The 17,933-nt window shown below is 38.5% G+C and overlaps 1 protein-coding gene across 6 annotated transcripts in view; it reads left to right on the forward strand.

The window, feature by feature from the left end:
* The window catches only part of KLHL29 (kelch like family member 29), a 445,820-nt gene that overhangs the window by 144,039 nt on the left and 283,848 nt on the right, over positions 1-17,933 (forward strand). The window lies entirely within an intron of this gene.

Here is a 17,933-nt window from a genome sequence, read left to right on the forward strand (position 1 = left end):
TCCATCTCAGTTCCTAAGGGCATTACAGCCCACTCGACAAGGAGTGCTGCAACATCAGCAGCATGGGCCACACGGGCTTCCATAGACGAAATCTGCAGAGCGGCAACTTGGGCTTCACCATCGCCCTTTGTCAGAAATTATAAAATTGATGTCTACGCCTCAGCGGACGCTTCATTTGGCAGAAGAGTCCTGCAGAGGGTCCATAGAGTTTAGGAGTGGATTTCGATCCAGATGGAGTCCCTCCCTAAGGACAGGCCAAACTTTGGTATGTCCCACTTCTGGATGCTCTGAACAGCTCATGGGAGAAAGGGCGTTGGTACTTACCTGATATGCCCGTTCTCTGTGAGCTGTGAAGAGCATCCAGCCCCACCCATTTCTTTCCGTCTGGTGGGGTTCCGTTCCAGTCCGGGATCTAGATTAGGTGATGAGTTCTGGACTTTGGCACTCAGTCTTCGCAAAACTGGGGGACGCTGTGGAGGTGTCCCATGGAGGAGGAGGAGCATCCTGGAGTTTTAAGCCCAGCCTTTCCAGAAGAGACTCAAGCACCTCCCACTTCTGGATGCTCTTCACAGCTCACAGAGAACGGGCGTATCAGGTAAGTGCCAACGCCCTCTTTGCCCTATGTACTGTATTCCTTGAGACAGTTGAATGTTTTTCTGTAGTTTGTTGATTTATAATGTTTGTATAGAATATTGGGTCCTAAAATAGATATCTGTTACATTTCCTGCTGTACACGATAAGTGAATGGGCATGATTTCCGACTAAAATTCATTTGAGTTTAGAATTGGCCAAAAAAATAAACATACCAGTTATTGAAGCTATTAACATTCATCACATTTTCTTGGTTTAGACTTCTATCAGTAGCACTGGTAGATTAGTTTTCCTCTTGCCACCAACAAAACTTCTCCATTTGGAAAGACTAGATATTTTTACAGGCCCAGCAGTGCTGTGATTGGAGGATGATTTGAGCCAGATATCATTCCATTTTTTTCTCTAGGCTTTCTGTGTAGCTGCAAAAGCCATCCACAGTTTTGCTATGGCAAAGCAAGAACAAGGTTGATAGCACTCCCAAGTGGTCTGTGCATACCCGATCAGCTTAAAAAGAAAAAAAAATGACCTCGCTCTAAGAAATTCCAAACTCCCTGGAAGGTCATGACCCACATTTTGAAAAGCTGTGACTTAGCGTTTTTTTCTTTTCCCCTTGTGTATCGCAAATTGAGATACTTGTTGCTGGAGAGTTTTACAGGTTTGAGAATGGCTGCTTTAAACCTTGTGAAATGGCAATGTGAAACTGACCCAAAAGTGTTTGCAGAGATCATTCAGAGTTCAAAGCTGTTAGATCATCCATAATTCAAGTACCATCGTGCAAGCACTGTGATCACAGGTTTATAACTTAAATGGCATTTAAAGTAAATCAATCCTCTAGAGTTTGGGGACAGAGTTGGAGTTGATGATAAGGGTGCTATTGGGGTGAAGGAGAAGGTTCAGTTGTTTTATAAGCTTACTTTTAATTTTTAATACTAACAGAAGTCTACTTATAATAAAAACATACTGCAGCCCATGAAATATTTATCAGTTGAACGTGGCTCATCTACAGTACATGTTATTATGGATTGTTTTTAAATTGTACATTTTCTGCACTAGGCAGTTAGTTTTACATGACTGCTGTTTTCAGTGGCTTATAAGAAAGAATAAAAATATATAGGTTTCCAAAACTTTCATGAGCTACATTTTGTGCTTCGAAATGATTGGTTCTACAGCTGTTAATATTTCTTGATGAGCTTCCTTCTTTTCTTTCTTTCTTCCCAACATTTTTTTCTTTTTTGCATTTTAATAAAGTTATAATTAGAGCTGTTACATTACAGCTTGGCTGTATTATTGGAAAACCTGCTGAAGTTTTTCCTTTTAAATCTCTCTTAGCAAGAATAGCTTGCATCATTTTTCTTTGGTCTGGATTATGTAAAATGAAGTTTAATCAATTGTCTTGGAAAATTAAATGATAGAGATTGCATGGCCTTTAAAAAATAAAGAATTGTTTGATGATTTTTATTTTCCATTCAGTTCTCACAGCCTCTAAGCAGCTCACAAGGAGCAAAACCATATGATTAAAACAATAATAAAACATACCATAAATCTGATGTGCCATAAATCATGACTTTTATACTTACCAAGTGAGTCTTACCCTTTTATCTTTTGATTATTGTCTCTCCTGCTATAGTTCTTAGCTGAATACTGTAGTATCATGAAAATATATAAAAGAAGCAAGATAAATTTAATATTTATTATAAAGGAAAGGAATTCTCTAACTCTTTTTGCTTCTGCGTGATTATTTATTTCCTCTATTTTTTATTTCTGTAATGAAATCAAGGCGATGAGCATACATAATATTCCTTCCATGTCCTATTTTCCCCACAGCAACACTGAGAGTTGGGCTGGGCAGAGAGATGACCAGCCCAAGATCACCCAGCCAGCTTTCCTGCTCAACTCAACACACTATCAATTTTTAGGCCACGACTTTAACCACTGTACCAACTGACTCTCTTAGCGTTTATTTAAAGTTAAATAGAATAAGGTTACTAATTAAGGAGCCTACGCATTGCTAAATACCAGTTTTTCATCTCTTCACATCTTTGTAAGATATTCACTATGTTACATAAGGTTATGTGACATCAACACCACTGTTTTTAATAACTGCAACATGCTGTAGATCAGGGGTATCAAATTCACCTCATCATGGCGGCATCACTTGACATATTGGGACTTTTCCCACCCCTTCGCTTAGCCGAGTGTGGGTGTGGCCAGCATGTGATGCATCCAGCCCATGGACCGGGAGTTTGATAGCCCTGCTGTAGATAATACTGTGATCCTGTTGAAAAATACAATAGAGGCTTGAAGCAACATTAGCAGTCTCTGCTAGAAGAACTGCAAATAGAATTTTTACTTCAATTAAATGTTGAACTGAAGTGAAACCCCACATATGAATGATGTGATGCAGGTTACTATTTGAAATGCAAATTCGTGTACATTTTTTTTATTCTCAAGTTTTGCACTCAAAACCCCCGTGCAGAAGCCCCAAATGTTAATGCTTTGATAAGCAAGAAGGTTTCAAGTCCTGGTGTATTCAGATTCTTGCTTTAAGACTTCAGCTTTCTTAGTGTATTTACACTGGGGTAAAACAAACCATGTTTTTGTCCATATAACGAGCGGCGTTTGTTATGCTTCTCCTTTTTGTTTGTTATGCTGCTCCTTTTTGTTTCTGCAAAGCATTACTCAGTTTGTTTTGAACATTTCTGGCTCTTCTGGGATATAATTAAGTATCTGCAAGTAGTTTTTCTTGTTCCCATGTTTGTAAGTAGAGCATAGCTTTAGCATAGCTTTGGTGTTAACTTTAATACAAGAGCTCTTGAACAGGAATAGAAGGCCACGGAATATAGGAATTGATGAAGCTGTCTTTGTATCCAGCTAACTCCATCAGAAGAGCTGGAAAGGACCTTGGAAATTTCTAGTCCAACATCCTGTTGAATCAGCAGACCCTATACCATTCCAGACAAGTGGCTGTTAAAAGCCTCCAGTGAGGAAGCACCCACAACTTCTGAAGGCAAGCTGTTCCACCGGTTAATTGTTCTCACTGTTAAGAAGTTTCTCCTTAATCCCAGGTTGCTTCTCTCCTTGAGTTTCCTAGTTCCCATCCATTGCTTCTTGTCTTGCCTTCTGGTGTTTTGGAAAATAAATTGACCCCTTCTTCTTTATGGCAGCCCCTCAAACACTGGAATGGTGCTATTTTGTTAACTCAGATCAACTGACTGAAAGGTTCCCCAAAATTTTGTATTAGGATAAAATCCACCTCTACTTGGAGAAGCTATGGATGGATCATAAAGTATTTTGTTTACAAAATGTGTGGTATAGCAATAGCACTTAGACTTATATACCGCTTTATAGTGCTTTACAGCCCTCTCTAAGCGGTTTACAGAGTCAGCATATTGCCCCCAACAATTTTGGGTCCTCATTTTACCGACCTCAGAAGGATTGAAGGCTGAGTCAACCTTGAGCCTGGTGGGATTTGAACTGCCAAATTGTAGGCAGCTGGCTGCAGAAGTAGCTTGCAGTACTGCACTCTAACCATTGCGCCACAGAGGCTCTTATTGAGGTATGCTATTAAACTCTGTAGAAATCAAGCCAGAATATGTTATGTGATACATTGCAAGCAATAAATGCTCCTATTGCACAAGGTGCACTGGTTCCCATTTTAGTTCTGGGTCCAATTCATTGTGTCAGTTATTACTTTAAAGCTCTTTATGGCATGGTATAAAGGGTATCTGAGAAGATGTGACACCCCATTGGGATTGCTAGGTCCCACTCCAGTGGAAGCGAATCAGTGGTGATATTCTACTGGTTCAACCCAGTTCTGCCGAGCCAGTAGCAGCGATGAGCAGCGGAGACCAAACCAGTTCTCTCCGCCACTCTGCTGTTGGGCCCACCCGCTTGCCTGGGCTCCCATACTCACCTTTATCCTCTGAATTTGAAGCGCAGCTGCTTTGTGTGGCACAGAAGAGTGCCGCGCAGCAGTTGCTGAAGCGACTGGGATCGCGCAGGCTTGCAGGAACTGAGTTAGAACGCCTCTGCGCCTGTTCAAAGTGTGCATTTGGCATGTGCACGCATGCAAAGTGTGCCCACCAAGCCACACCCACCAAACCGGTGGCAAAAATATTTGAATCTCACCACTGAAGCGAATGGCTATGGACCTTATCTGTCAAGAAAATTCAGCTGGCAGAGTCTAGAAGAGCCTTTTCTGCTGTGGTCCCCTCCATTTGGAATACTCTGACACCAGACGTAAGATACACTCCAACCCTATAGACTAACCTTTTTGGCACTGAGTGCCCAAAGTGTAAGTGTATGTGCGCTCATCCCCAAAATGCAATGTGCACGCATCCCCCCGTGCATGCGCCCGCTGCATGCGCCCTGCCCTCCGGCATGCACAGCAGAGATCCAAAGACCAGCTGGCCAGTGGGAGGGATGTGCGCACATGCGCAGCGGAGCTGAGTTGGGTCAACAGCTCACATGCCCACAGAGAGGGTTGTGCGTGCCACCTCTGGCAGTCGTGCCATAAGTTCGCCATCATGGCTATAGACCTTCTAGATTAGGGTCTTAAAACCTCGCTCTGCCGGCTGGTCTGGGGCCCTGAAGGTGGTGCTTTACACTGGGTGGCTGACGGGATAGAGAGAAGTTCCTCCCCTGTACCACCAATCCTCTTTGGTTTCTATTTAATTCTTGTTAATTGTCTCTGTATGATTTTTTTTCATGATTGTATAAGTGCCCAGTCTTGCTTCAGTAGTGAGATGGGTAGCATATAAATTGATCGATTGAATGAATGAATGAATGAATGAATGAATCTTAGATTTTGCCATTTCTAAAGCACTAACACGTTGAGGTCATATCTGTGATGGAACCTAAGCCTTAACAGATGCTATTTTTCGGAGCTAGAGAATGAGAAGAGCTTGTCACTTAGCCAACTTGGAGTTCTGTTAATTTTACCTTCAGCTGATCTGGGTCAGTCTATCAGAGGTCACACTTCATAAAGGAAAGTGTCTTCCTTCTTTCTTTGTTCTGAGTTGACAACTTCACAATGAAACAAAAGACTTTTTCAGTTGGGGCAAAATTACCGACTGCCAGTTTTGTCAGTGCGTCCCATTACCTTGTGCAGAAGTAGTTGATAAAGCATAATAAGGGATAGGAGCAGGGACAAATTAAACAGGAAGATGCTTAATAGCTTTTCCGTGGGGAGAGGTAAGTCTAGAAGGTAATAATGATGCAAATCCTCTGAACAATTTGTATAAAGGATGTGACACCTGCATTCTCAAAGGAAATACAAACACTAATGAATAGAAATACATGGCTTAGCTAAAAATAAACAAAAAGGAAACAGAAATCTAAGCTTAATTTTCCACACACAAGCTGTTCAAACAGCTAGGCACAATGCTAGAATGCAAACTGTATCAACTGGAATGCCCTTGTTTTGCATGTTTAAAGCTTGGCAGTGGAACTAGTGCTGTGAAGAAGAAGAATAACAGAAAAGGTTTCAAACGGAATTAAAAGGTTTCTAATCAGCAGGGCAATGGGAAAGGCCTCCTCCCCACATATGGAAAAATATCTCTTGACCCAAGAATCCCAGGTAATTTATTCTGAGCTGATATGAAGAAGCTTCAGTGGAAGGAATCATAGTCCCTTTGAAAAGTTGTTTTTAAAATTACCAGTGGCTTCAGTTTTAAGATCACTAGATTTGCTGTGTGGTGTTTTTTTTCAACTAGAACTATAAATGATATAGTTCCTTCCTATATCCTAAATAATGTACATAGTACATTAAAGGGAGCTTCCTTTAGAAAGGACAAAGTGACTGAAATATAATTGTGGGTTTTAAATTATTGATACTCTTTTAAATTGAAGTGGCTTCTGTTGATATTTAAGGTTGATTTTTTTTTTAGTGATATTGACATAGATAAATTTTGCAGCCAGAAAGACAATGGCTGTATATTTAATAGTAAAAGAAACTAGCTCCTCTTTCCCTCATGAATTTTTTTCCCTGTAGCTTCCAACAGTACAGAATGCTATGTACTCTGGCATCATTTTTATTCTCATTGGAGCCATAACCAAAATTATTCACAGAAGTTTGAAAAAATTGCATTAAAATGATAAATTGCAAAAGAGTTTGGGCAACAAACAAATAAAACTGCTTTCTCAGAGACTTCAATTTTTGAAAACTGCCAAAGGCTGTAAAAGAAATTGGGTTTATTGGTTTCACTTTGGTCACTGACTAATATCATTCCACATCCCCAAAATGCCACATTTAATTCTGCCTGATTTGGAATAATTGACCGATCAGGAGCAAAACCCATGAAGTTAGCTTTAAATTACTTTGTACCCTCAAGGGAGTTTGTAGATTGAGAAGGCTGTAAATGGAAGTAGCTGTGCTACATATATCTCTCCATATTACATTTGGCCCGTAGAAATTATTGTGACATTCTAATGTAGATTTTTTTTTCTATATTAATATCAGGTAATATGAAAATTGTTATTTCTCTATTTAAATGTATCTGATGTAAGCAAGTACTTTACTTTTTCTTATATCTCTCCTTTCACCTCAAGTTCTATCACTGTATACATTTCTTCATTATCACATCTTCAGACTGTGCAGAGAAAAAAGAAATAAATGATCCAGGAGGATTTTTTTTTACAAAATTGTTGATTAAATATTTTAATAAATGTTATTGCTCTTATTAATAAGGAATATTCAGATGTTTTATATTAGAATTTTAAATTATTTTTTTGGGTTTAACTATGGATCAAATAATTACAGATGGAGACTTTAAATCAAGATTTAAATCCTGTGTTAGATCATACAGGTAGTCCTCGACTTAATGACCATTTGAAATTACGACAGCATGAAACAGGGACTTTACAGCCTATAAGCACTTCTGGCCATGATAAAATGTGTTCTCTCTCTCTGCCTATCCCTCCCTCCGTCATATGACTGCATTTTGGGTGCTTGGCAAACAGCAAATCTATCACTTGCAGCATCCTGTGGTTGTTTGATCATGATCTGTAATTTTTTTTACCAGTTTCTAGTAAAAACAATCCATTTGAAAAAATAGGTTGATAGTGTTTGCTTAATGATCACAGATTCTCTTAGCAACCAACATGAAAATTGATTTTGATCACCTGTGTAACTTTACTTATGAGTATAACAACTTACAACTGGAAATCCAGTCCAAAACATCATGGTAAGTCAAGACTTGCCTGTAATTCTGTTCCAGCAGTATTTAATTCTCATACAGGAAAAGTGCTATAAGCTTCTATGCAGGTGTTTAATTTTCAGGATATATGGCAATTTTTAAATTCTTAATAGGGTGTGTATACACACACACACACACACACACACACTTCAGACTTATTCTAATTCAGTCATTTCTTAGCATTTTGATCCTTGGTTGAATAGATAACTATAATATAGATCCTGCTGAAACATCCTGTCATGCTCCAGTAACACTATCAATTACTGCAAGAAAAAAAGTCCTATTTTTTCAGGATTGCACTTCAATACATCATTATTAAATGATTCACATTTTTAAAAACGAATGGAAAAAAATTCTGAAGATTTTTTTTTTCTAAATTAATAGATACTCCACAAATGTAATGGTTGTTTGGGATGATGTTATAATATATTTATGGTTATATTATGCCTTCTGCTTTATGGACAAAAATAATGTAAACAAGAAAATTAGAAAGAATGTGTATATATACAAGTGAAAATTATACAAAGCTTTTATGTGTTCAACTGGAACTCTATAGCCACTTAATATATATTTATTGAATGGCATGAAACATGAAGCACAGAAGCAAGGTTTAGTAAATTGCTTCTTGACAGAAATTGCATCCACAAAGTAATATCACTTCTATACTATAAAGTATATAATTACTGTGATTTAATAAATTGGCATTATTTTCATATCTAAACTTGTCTTTATAATACCGATTCATACTTGGAAAAATTAATAGTTTCTTAAAGTACAAGAAATATTATTTTGAAGATTACACATGAAGACTCTTAATCTGTGAGACTAGGTAGAAGCTGCCATGCCTAAAGATGATGCAGGGTAGACCAAAATCAGGAATTTTGTCTAAAAGATCCCTTAGGGGAAGTAGCTAAGAAAGTACCAAGTCATTAAGAAAACCGAGGGCGGGGGGAATAAGGGAAGTGTCACCTGAACCAGACGAAAGAAATTAGTCCAGAGCACATGGAAAGTCCCATCAAGAGTTATCGGATTTGAGAAGCAACAAAGCAAGGGCTTTGGGGCATAAAAGAGGCCCACTCTTTGGTTTTTTGGATCCAGAAGCTCCATCCCTCTGGCTAGTGCCTTATCCACCCTGAAGGTTGAGGTAGTACGCATGTTAAAAGAGCAGGTGTATATAATATAACCAATACAATTTTTCTATTATTTTAAATTATATGACATCATGCCATCAGTCTTTAAAAGGCGTGCTGAGTGGACACAGAGCCCTGAGTGATCTTGGATTGGATGCAGTTTACCCATTAAAATTTAGCTACTTCAGAAACAGAACTGAAAGAAACAAGGAAAGCTGTCAGAAATGTTGGGAAGTAAAGAATGTGGGGAAGGTGCAAGTAATAAAAGAAAGATGGGAAAGAAGTGGGGGAGACAACAGGAATTGGAATTTGTGAGGCCACCAGGGGTCGAGAGCGGGGAATGGAGATGAGCAGGTGCAAATGATGGTGGAAGCTGAGAGATTTAAGAGAAAACATGGAGAGATGGGAAGGGGCTTCTACTAAGAGCTAGAAGGAGCAGGTAGCTGTGTTAGAAAGAAATCAGCAAAGAAGGCATGGATCAGAGGAAGAAAATTTAATGAATGAAGATAGTCCTTGACTTACAACCACAATTGAGCCCCAAATTTCCATTGCTAAGTAAGGCTGTTGTGAAGTGCATTTTGCCTCTTTTTACAACACTTTTGCCACAGTTGTTAAGTTAATAATTGCAGTTGTTAAAGTGAATCATGCAGTTATTAAAGTGGCTTAACCACAATTAAACTTCAAGAAGAAAAAGAGTTTAAGGAAGATGAAAGAAAATGACTTCTTGTTGTGTCTAAATTGATTTACAGTATGGTTTTATAGAAATGCTAGGCACTCTGCCTGGTTCAGTCCTATGCTGCAGGCTTGGGATTTGAAATATGGAAACATCATCATGGTAGGATGTAAAATATGCAATAAACATATTTTTTTAAATCTCTTGCTGCTACAGGCTAGTGTTTAATGACAGTACTTTTCTTCTGCTTGGCCTGTGACCTAGGTATTTCCCAGAGAGGAAATCTGTGGACAATTGACGCATTGAGGGTTCAAAAAGAAAAAGGGAGAGGGAGAAAAGTACCAGCCCCAGTTGTATTGTAGTTGCAGTGCTGTAATGAAGCTCAGATAAAAAGAATTCTTTCTTCATAGGAAGGACTCTTATGAATTCATAATATATTATACTCTTTCCTAATGTATATACCGTGTTTCCCCTCAAAAATAAGCCCAAAAATAAGTCCTAGCTTGATTTTTACATGTATCCCCAATATGAGTTCTACCCTGCAAAATACGCCCTAATTAAGACCCCGCCCACTCTAGGGTGCACAGGTAAAATTAAACTAGGGTGTGGATGGGGGGTTTCTACTTACCTTCAGAAAGTTGCAGCCAGGCTTCTCACACCCTGACACCTGCCTTGCTGGCCCATTTCTTCTGCAGCCAGCAGGGCCGGCAAGGCTTTCCTGAAGGCTTCTGCAGCCGATAACAGAGCTCCAGAACGATCCAGAGCTCTGTTATCGGTTGCAGAGGCCTTCAGGGAAGCCTTGAGGGACGCAAAAGTTCTTGAAGGCCTCTAACAGCAAAAAGGAGGCCAGGGGTGACGCACACAAGTGAGGTGAGTCAGTGAACAACATCCCCCGAAAATAAGACCTGATGCCTTTTTTTGTGGCAAAAAATATATAAGACAGGGTCTTATTTGGGAAAATTGTATATGCAAACAGAAAGGATAGAGTGGTGTTGGAAAGTCAAAAGCTTGTGCTGCTGGAATCAGGGACTCTAACCCTCCCTGAAAAGCAGCCTGCGGAACAAGGGAATACAGCCCCCAGAATAACTCAGTTGTGATAAAGCAGAATATCAGTTTGATTTGTATATAATTTGTGTCCATATCCCAGTATCCAGGGAAAGTGTCGGAGATCTAACAAAATGTCTTGATTATTAGCCATGCTGAACTTTGTGCTTAACTAAACCCGTATTGACCTAGTAGCATTAAAGAAATTTCATAGCAGGCATGTGAGATAGCTTTCAGCGAAGAGGAGGAGGAGTGCTTTGGCTTTGGATGAGAAATGCTTAATTTTGCAATTAAGCTGCTGGTTTTTGTTGTGGTAGCTGGCATTGGCCCCGTTGCTCTTCAGGCATTGTCTTTAATGTCAAGACAGAAATAACTAGCGGATGAAATCAATACCATTTTTCCTTCCATAGTTTACTAAAAATAAGAGAATAACAAGATCAATAAAAAGGTAATGATCTGCGGTTGGATCTGTACAGTGAACAGCAAAAGACAGATTGATATAGTCTGGGAATAAGCAAGATGAGCATACATGTTAAACTGATAAGCTTCAGTAAATAAAAAACAATTCTGCTTGTATATCCAGTTGTTATATATAATTAATATTTAAACCTGAACTTCCTTTGCTGCTGTTGTTAGAATATCCCCTCAAGCCAAAGATCATCTTTATTTTTAAATGCTTCATTTATTCCCTCGCCTTTGTTGTAGATGCACATATTCTCAAAGAAATTTGGTCTTCACTTATTAATAAAACAAACAGAATACTGCAGGGCTGAGAAACTGCAGAGCATGGTATTAGGGGAAAGCAGACTCATTAAAATATTTTTCTCTCCTAACCTCGTGGCTGAAATACCGTAAAGGGCCCTTTAAAACGATGTGGAAGTTCCTATTAGTCCAGAATTTGGTGGCTAAGTTTCTGAAGACTTCACCTAATGGCAGATGGTCGGTGGGGGTGCAACAGCAGGGGGAATAAAGAAGGGAAAATGACAAACTCAGTGTTACACTGTGGCCCAACATAAGCAAGAGGTAGAGCTTTCATCACAACAGCAGAAAGCTGCTTTCATCATTTTGAGGGAAACATTGGTTCCTGCAGATATCTCTGCCTACAGGGACCCATATTACAACAGCTCCTAAGGCAGCCAACTTCAGGGAGGCTAATACAACAATGCATGTTGTCATGCAAATACCTCCATTACCTATTTGTGTTCTGACATTTGAATCAAGGACATAAGGCGTTGTTGGAAAACACAGCTTCACGCGTGCTTTGTCTTTGCCCTTTTTTACCAATGTGTGAGAGGTATCCCACGCGCCTTGTACAAAGGTCATTCTTACAACTTACAACCTGTTTGAAGTTACAGCAGTACTGAAAACAAGTGACTTATGACTGCTGCAGCATCCCCATGCAAATCATGCAAAGGTGCTTGGCAACTTGGAAACTAACAAAGGAGACAAGCAACTAAGAAGAAAACTAAGGAGACAACTAAGAAGAAATTTCCTGACTGAACAATCAGTGGAATGACTTAGCTCCAGAAATTGTGAATGCTCCAACACTGGATGTTTTTAAGAAGAGATTGGACAACCATTTATCTGAAATGGTATAGGGTCTCCTGTCTGAGCAAGGGGTTGGACTAGAAGACTTCCAAGGTCTCTTCCAATTCTGTTTATCCTATCCTATCCTAATCTATCCTCTGTCCTCTATTCTCTATCCTATCCTTTCTTATTCCATTTATGAGAGTTGCAATGTCCTGAGATCATGTGATCACCATTTATAGCCTTCCCATGCCATTTCTAGCAAGGAAAGTCAATGGAGGAAGCCAGATTCACTTAACAACCACATGATTAATTTAACAACTACAATGATGTGTTTAACTGTGACAAAAAGATACTAAAATGAGATACAACTCACTTATATACAGCAACTGGATGTACAAGCAGAATTTTTTTTTAATGTATTGAAGCTTGTCAGTTTAGCAACAGAAATGCTGGGCTCCATGGTGGCCATAACTCAAGGACTACCTGTATAGTGATGTACATTCACCGTGAAGTCTAATTCAAAGCAAGAATAGAACCAAAACCAACATGTCCACTTAATATGGATTAAGACACTTGAGAAAACAGTGCTTGGGCGTGCATGACAGTGGATTGGATGAAGTACCATTAAAATGCCACTGAACTGCTCCATTTGATTGGGGAAGTTTTGTTCCATTTTGGTGGGAAAATATTCAACTTGCACCTCACAGCTAAAATATGAAGGGAAACAGTTATATCCCAATACTTACACTTTTCTTAATGTTGCAATATAATTAACCAATCAGAAGGTGTTAAAATGTACATGTTATGAAAAGGCAAAACCATCTTTTTATATATTGGGGAAAATTATATGCCAGAAATGTATTAAAATAGGTTAAAGTGCTTTCAAAACTACCTGTATTTGTCAAAACTGAGCTGTCAATTTCATATTAGGAAATCAGGTACACTAGGTAAAAAAAATGTTTATGGAAAGCCGTTTCAATTTGTATGCATTTATAACTGATGGAGAAATTGCGTAGCAAAGATATGGAAAAATTGCAGACAGGAATGTCAGCCTGTTCCATCCTGTCATGCCCCCCCCCCCACACACACTTTTAGTGGGATTTGGAAGGGGTTAAATAAAGGATCAAGTCCAGGAAACATTGTCGCATCTATCTCCCTTATATCTTCTCAGGTATCAGCATCTGGCTGGCCTGGGGAGGGCTCTGTAGCTAAGCAGATTCAGGCTTGGTTGGAAATTGGTAGGAGACAAGACTAGTGGAAAACTAGCAGTGGGACAACCTCTGTAGTGATTCCAAAAGAACTACAGGAATGGGTCCATGAAGTCACCAAGAGTCAAGCTCAAAGGGGAAATCTTACTTTTTAAATTCTTCCCCCTTGCTTCCTAATTTTGTTTTGGTTTTTGAACAGAGATTCACCATGAAATCTCAACTGCACAGCCTTGTAGGATTCTCAAGGGAATTATGGGTCTCAAGTATTGTGTGGATTCTCCTAAAACAGGGGTATCAAACTCGCGGCATCATGGCGACATCATGTGATGTATGGTGACTTTTTCCCCCTTTGCTAAACTGAGTATGTGATGCATCCAGCCTGCGGGGCATGAGTTTGACAGCCCTGTCCTGAAGCATCTTGCTTTACTTTGGTTCATTACTTTGGTTCATACATTACTGCAGATGTTACTTTAACTTTTGTACTTTTATTGGTTTAACTTACATCTTAAAGAGCCAGAAAATACATTTTTAAAATGGTGACTAGGCAGCAGCTTTCCTTTATTTTTCCTACGATTTTGTTTCAGAGTTTTGTATACTATCCAGAGAATTGAATTGCTTTAAAATGTTAACTATTGGGGGCGGGGGGGAATGGACATATATTCTACAGAATTTTCTTTGCAGAGGAAAAATAATACAGTATCCTTTGTCAAGACTGTCCTAAAATAACACCTGTACACATTTACAACCCATAAGAAAAAAATATTTTTTTTCTGTGGCAGAAATTTAATTATTAAAAAATAATGTACAGCCCAAACTGTGTTCTGCTTTGGGGAGATTTTTCTCTGGTTTTTGGTAGCCTAGTGAGTGCCTGTGTTCAAAAGCAGCATATCTCTGAAAACAAAAGCATACCTCCTATTATTTGGGCTTGTGGGCATTTTCTTCATGTGTGGCTTGTGAGTTTCATGGAAACTTCTGGCCGGCTAGATAAACTTTAGGTCTGATCCAGCAAGGATACATTTATGGTCTGACAAATCTTTAGAAGAACATGAGTGCATTTGTTGCCTTTTTGAGGAACATACGGAGAGTGGAAATCAAGGTAGAAGATGAAACAAGGGAGATTTTGGTTCTTCAAAAAAAAAAATCAGAAAAATCCAGTGTGTGATAAAAAATAGTAGTAATTCACTACAAGACTACAAAGTGAAAGCAAACAAGAGCCAATCTATCCGTGTGTTTGTGGTATTGGCTTAATTTATCAATCAATATAACAATTATATTTATGGATGTGCAGAAATACCAAGGAAATATTTCCTGACCATGCATTTTTGGGGGGTGGGGGTTACAACCTACTGGCTAATGTGGTTTAACAAAATGCTGTCTGGATAGATTTACTAATGCCATGAACAGTTCCTTTCATCTTAAGTACAGGATAATGTTGAGCCCACCAGGTCTTCTGTAGATCCCCTTCTCTCTCAAGGCCTTCGTAGATATATAGGCAGAGCTTTCAAATGCTTTCAGGGGAAACTCTCAGAAGAGGGGATGTTGACTGCTAAAAAAAAAAATATTCCATCTCCTTTTGAGTAGATATCACCTGTTTCACCCATGCCTTTGTATTTCACTTATCTTCTCCAAATCCTCTTAAAGTTATATTACTGAAATACTTAACGGAAGAAAAAAACAACAACAACCCAGTCCTGTTTCCTGGATGGCCCTGTGCCCATTATCTACTCTTCTATAGTTTAAAGTCTTTTCAGAAAGTTCTGGCTTGTTTTAACCATGATTTCTTGAATAAACCAGGTTGGCTGGATTCCTACATTGTGCTAAACTAGAACCAACCCATTTTCAGTCAAACCTATTTGGTGTTTTAGTGTATGGCTCCTGGCTATGCTGCTGAAAGGGGACAATACAGATCAAAAGAAAACTTCATCCAAATTCATACCTTAATAACCAAGATTTAGAACAAAAGCCAATCAAACCTAAGCACTCATATTTTGTGGGTGCTCCAATACTGGATGTTTTTAAGAAGAGGTTGGACAAGCATCTGTCTGAAATGTTTAGGGTTTCCTGCTTAAGCAGGGAGTTGAACTAGACCAACTCTGTTATTCTGTGATTTAAAAGAACTATATGACACTACGTTGTCTTTAATGAATATAAAACAATTCTAGCCTGAAAACAACAGATCTTACTGTGAGCAGTGTAATATGAGCATCCCACACACATTAACCTGTTAGTCAAATAAAAAAGTATTTAAACTTTCACAGAGGAAGGGTAGGTGGGAACTGATTTTAGATTTATGGAGACAGAATCCTAGGATCTTGTAATTGGAAGCAGAAAGAAACCTTAGAGGAGCATAAAAAAACTAAAAGAGCACATGATGAAATAAGGGCAAATCAATATGTTTTTGGAGGAGGGGAGGAGATCAGTGGGCTCAGAAGCCAAGCTTTGAACTGGCTCTGGTTTGAAGAGGAAATCAATGAATAACCCAGCAATGTATGAAACATTGAAATAGTGTAGAAGCTCCTGAATGGCCTCAGTGGTACAATTCTGGACTAAGAGCAGGAACAAAGAGGAAAAAGCAACTACCCAGGCCTTGAAAGAAAGATGGGGGGAACCCTATAACACCTTTACAATATTTCCTTTAGTTCTGCATTTGGCAGTATGTAGCTTAAAAGGACTCTTGTTAAAAGTGATATTCTGTTAATCTAGATAAAATCAATAATTTAGCACGCAGAGAAGCATTTGGCAGGTAGTGCATCCTTTTCATGTTTTTGACAAGAGAAAAACACAGTACTTTGTTTTTAATATGCTGTTGTGGTCCAAGAATGAAAGTATTCCCATAAATCTGTTAACATTAGCACATTTTGTTTGAATTTAGTATCATGGTCTTCTGTGTGATTTATTTTATGTTCTCAGATAAAATGCTTCCGCTTTTGAATGTCTCTCCAAAACGGTTCTGGCTTTGCTATGAAGATATAAAGTATTTCACACTTAGCAGATGCAGTCTTTGTCATCAGATCTGATTACAGAAAAGCTCTCAATCTTTCTGCAGCCATTGCACAGGGAATGTGAAACAAAGTAGGACCTGTCGGAATATCTATTTGGGCAACTTTTAGTGCAGTGTAGATGCTTATCTGTAAATGTACAGATCTCTCCAGTTTTTCTTTTTCTTTTCCCCTCTAATAACAAGATATGGTAGCTATTTTTATAAGAACTGTGAGTGTATGTTTTGGTATAATCTTTTATCTATATGTAGAAACCATGGTCTAAATGTGTTGTAGACATTTTCAAATTAAAGAGTTCTCATTTGATTTTGAAGACAGTGACAACACTATGTAGCAACACTGCTTCATGAGTTGCTCTGGTTCACAATCAAGGTGGTTGCAATCAAGTTATTGTCTCCCCCTATAAAGCCCTTCATGGCATAGGGCCTGGTTATGTGAGGGACTTTCTGTCTTAAGGAACTCTCTGTATCTACCTGTACTGTATGGCACATGACACCCAAGTTCTGTTGATTAAGCAGTATCACTTGATAGGACCCAGTGATTGGGCCTTGTATATTGTAGCATCTCCCTTCTGGAACAGCTTTCCCCATAGATTTATTCTGCCTTCATCCTGGCTTTATTGAAATAAACCCTTAAAACTTGACTCTTTCTCCAGGCCTTTGGCTAGAATGCAATGTGTGATGTTTAGAGGTTACGACATTTGTGTCTCAAGTTTGTTTTTTTATATTGTTTATATTTATATTTTTATATTGTTCTGTATTCCATTGTTTTATATTGATCAACTATTTACAAAGTCTGCACTACTATTACTGTTAATCTTCCCATCACTCTTTAACACCCTTCCCCTCCCACTTAGGACTGTATGACTGTAACTTTGTCCCTTGTATCCTTACGATTTATATTGACTGTTTCCTAGTATGATTGATTGCTTATTGTACCCTATGACTATTATTAAGTGTTGTACCTTATGATTCTTAACTCTTGACGAATGTATCTTTTCTTTTATGTATACTGCACCAAGACAAATTCCTTGTGTGTCCAATCATACTTTGGCCAATAAAGAATTCTGTCTGTCTGTCTGTCTGTCTGTCTGCCTGTCTGTCTGTCTGTCTGTCTGTCTGTCTGTCTATCTATCTATCTATCTATCTATCTATCTATCTATCTATCTATCGATCGATCGATCTATTTTATATGCTATTCAGATTCACAATGGAATCAGATGGCTTACATGTTTATAAATAAATGTCCCCATTTTCTGACTGACATTCTTTGTATTAAAGAGGAGGGAATTATTGCAGTACTTTTTGTTTCTAAAAAAAATTCATTAAAAATAAGATTTTTGTTGTTGTTGACTTTGAGTGTTCTGTTTAATCTGTAGGTGTAAACTACATTAAAAAAAAATATTCCTACAGATTTGAATTAGCAGACTATAAAAAATATTATTACTTTACAAAACCGAACAGAGAAATTAATAGGGAGAGTTTAGGAGTTTGGCAGAAATTGATTCTCCAGAAAAGAAGTTGACCTTTAGGAATTTTGAAGGGAAAACCATTATACTGGAG

Source organism: Notechis scutatus, chromosome 1, assembly GCF_049901735.1.
Source record: "Notechis scutatus isolate UNSWTSFEM ecotype Mainland chromosome 1, rNotScu1.2, whole genome shotgun sequence".
NCBI lineage: Eukaryota > Metazoa > Chordata > Lepidosauria > Squamata > Elapidae > Notechis > Notechis scutatus.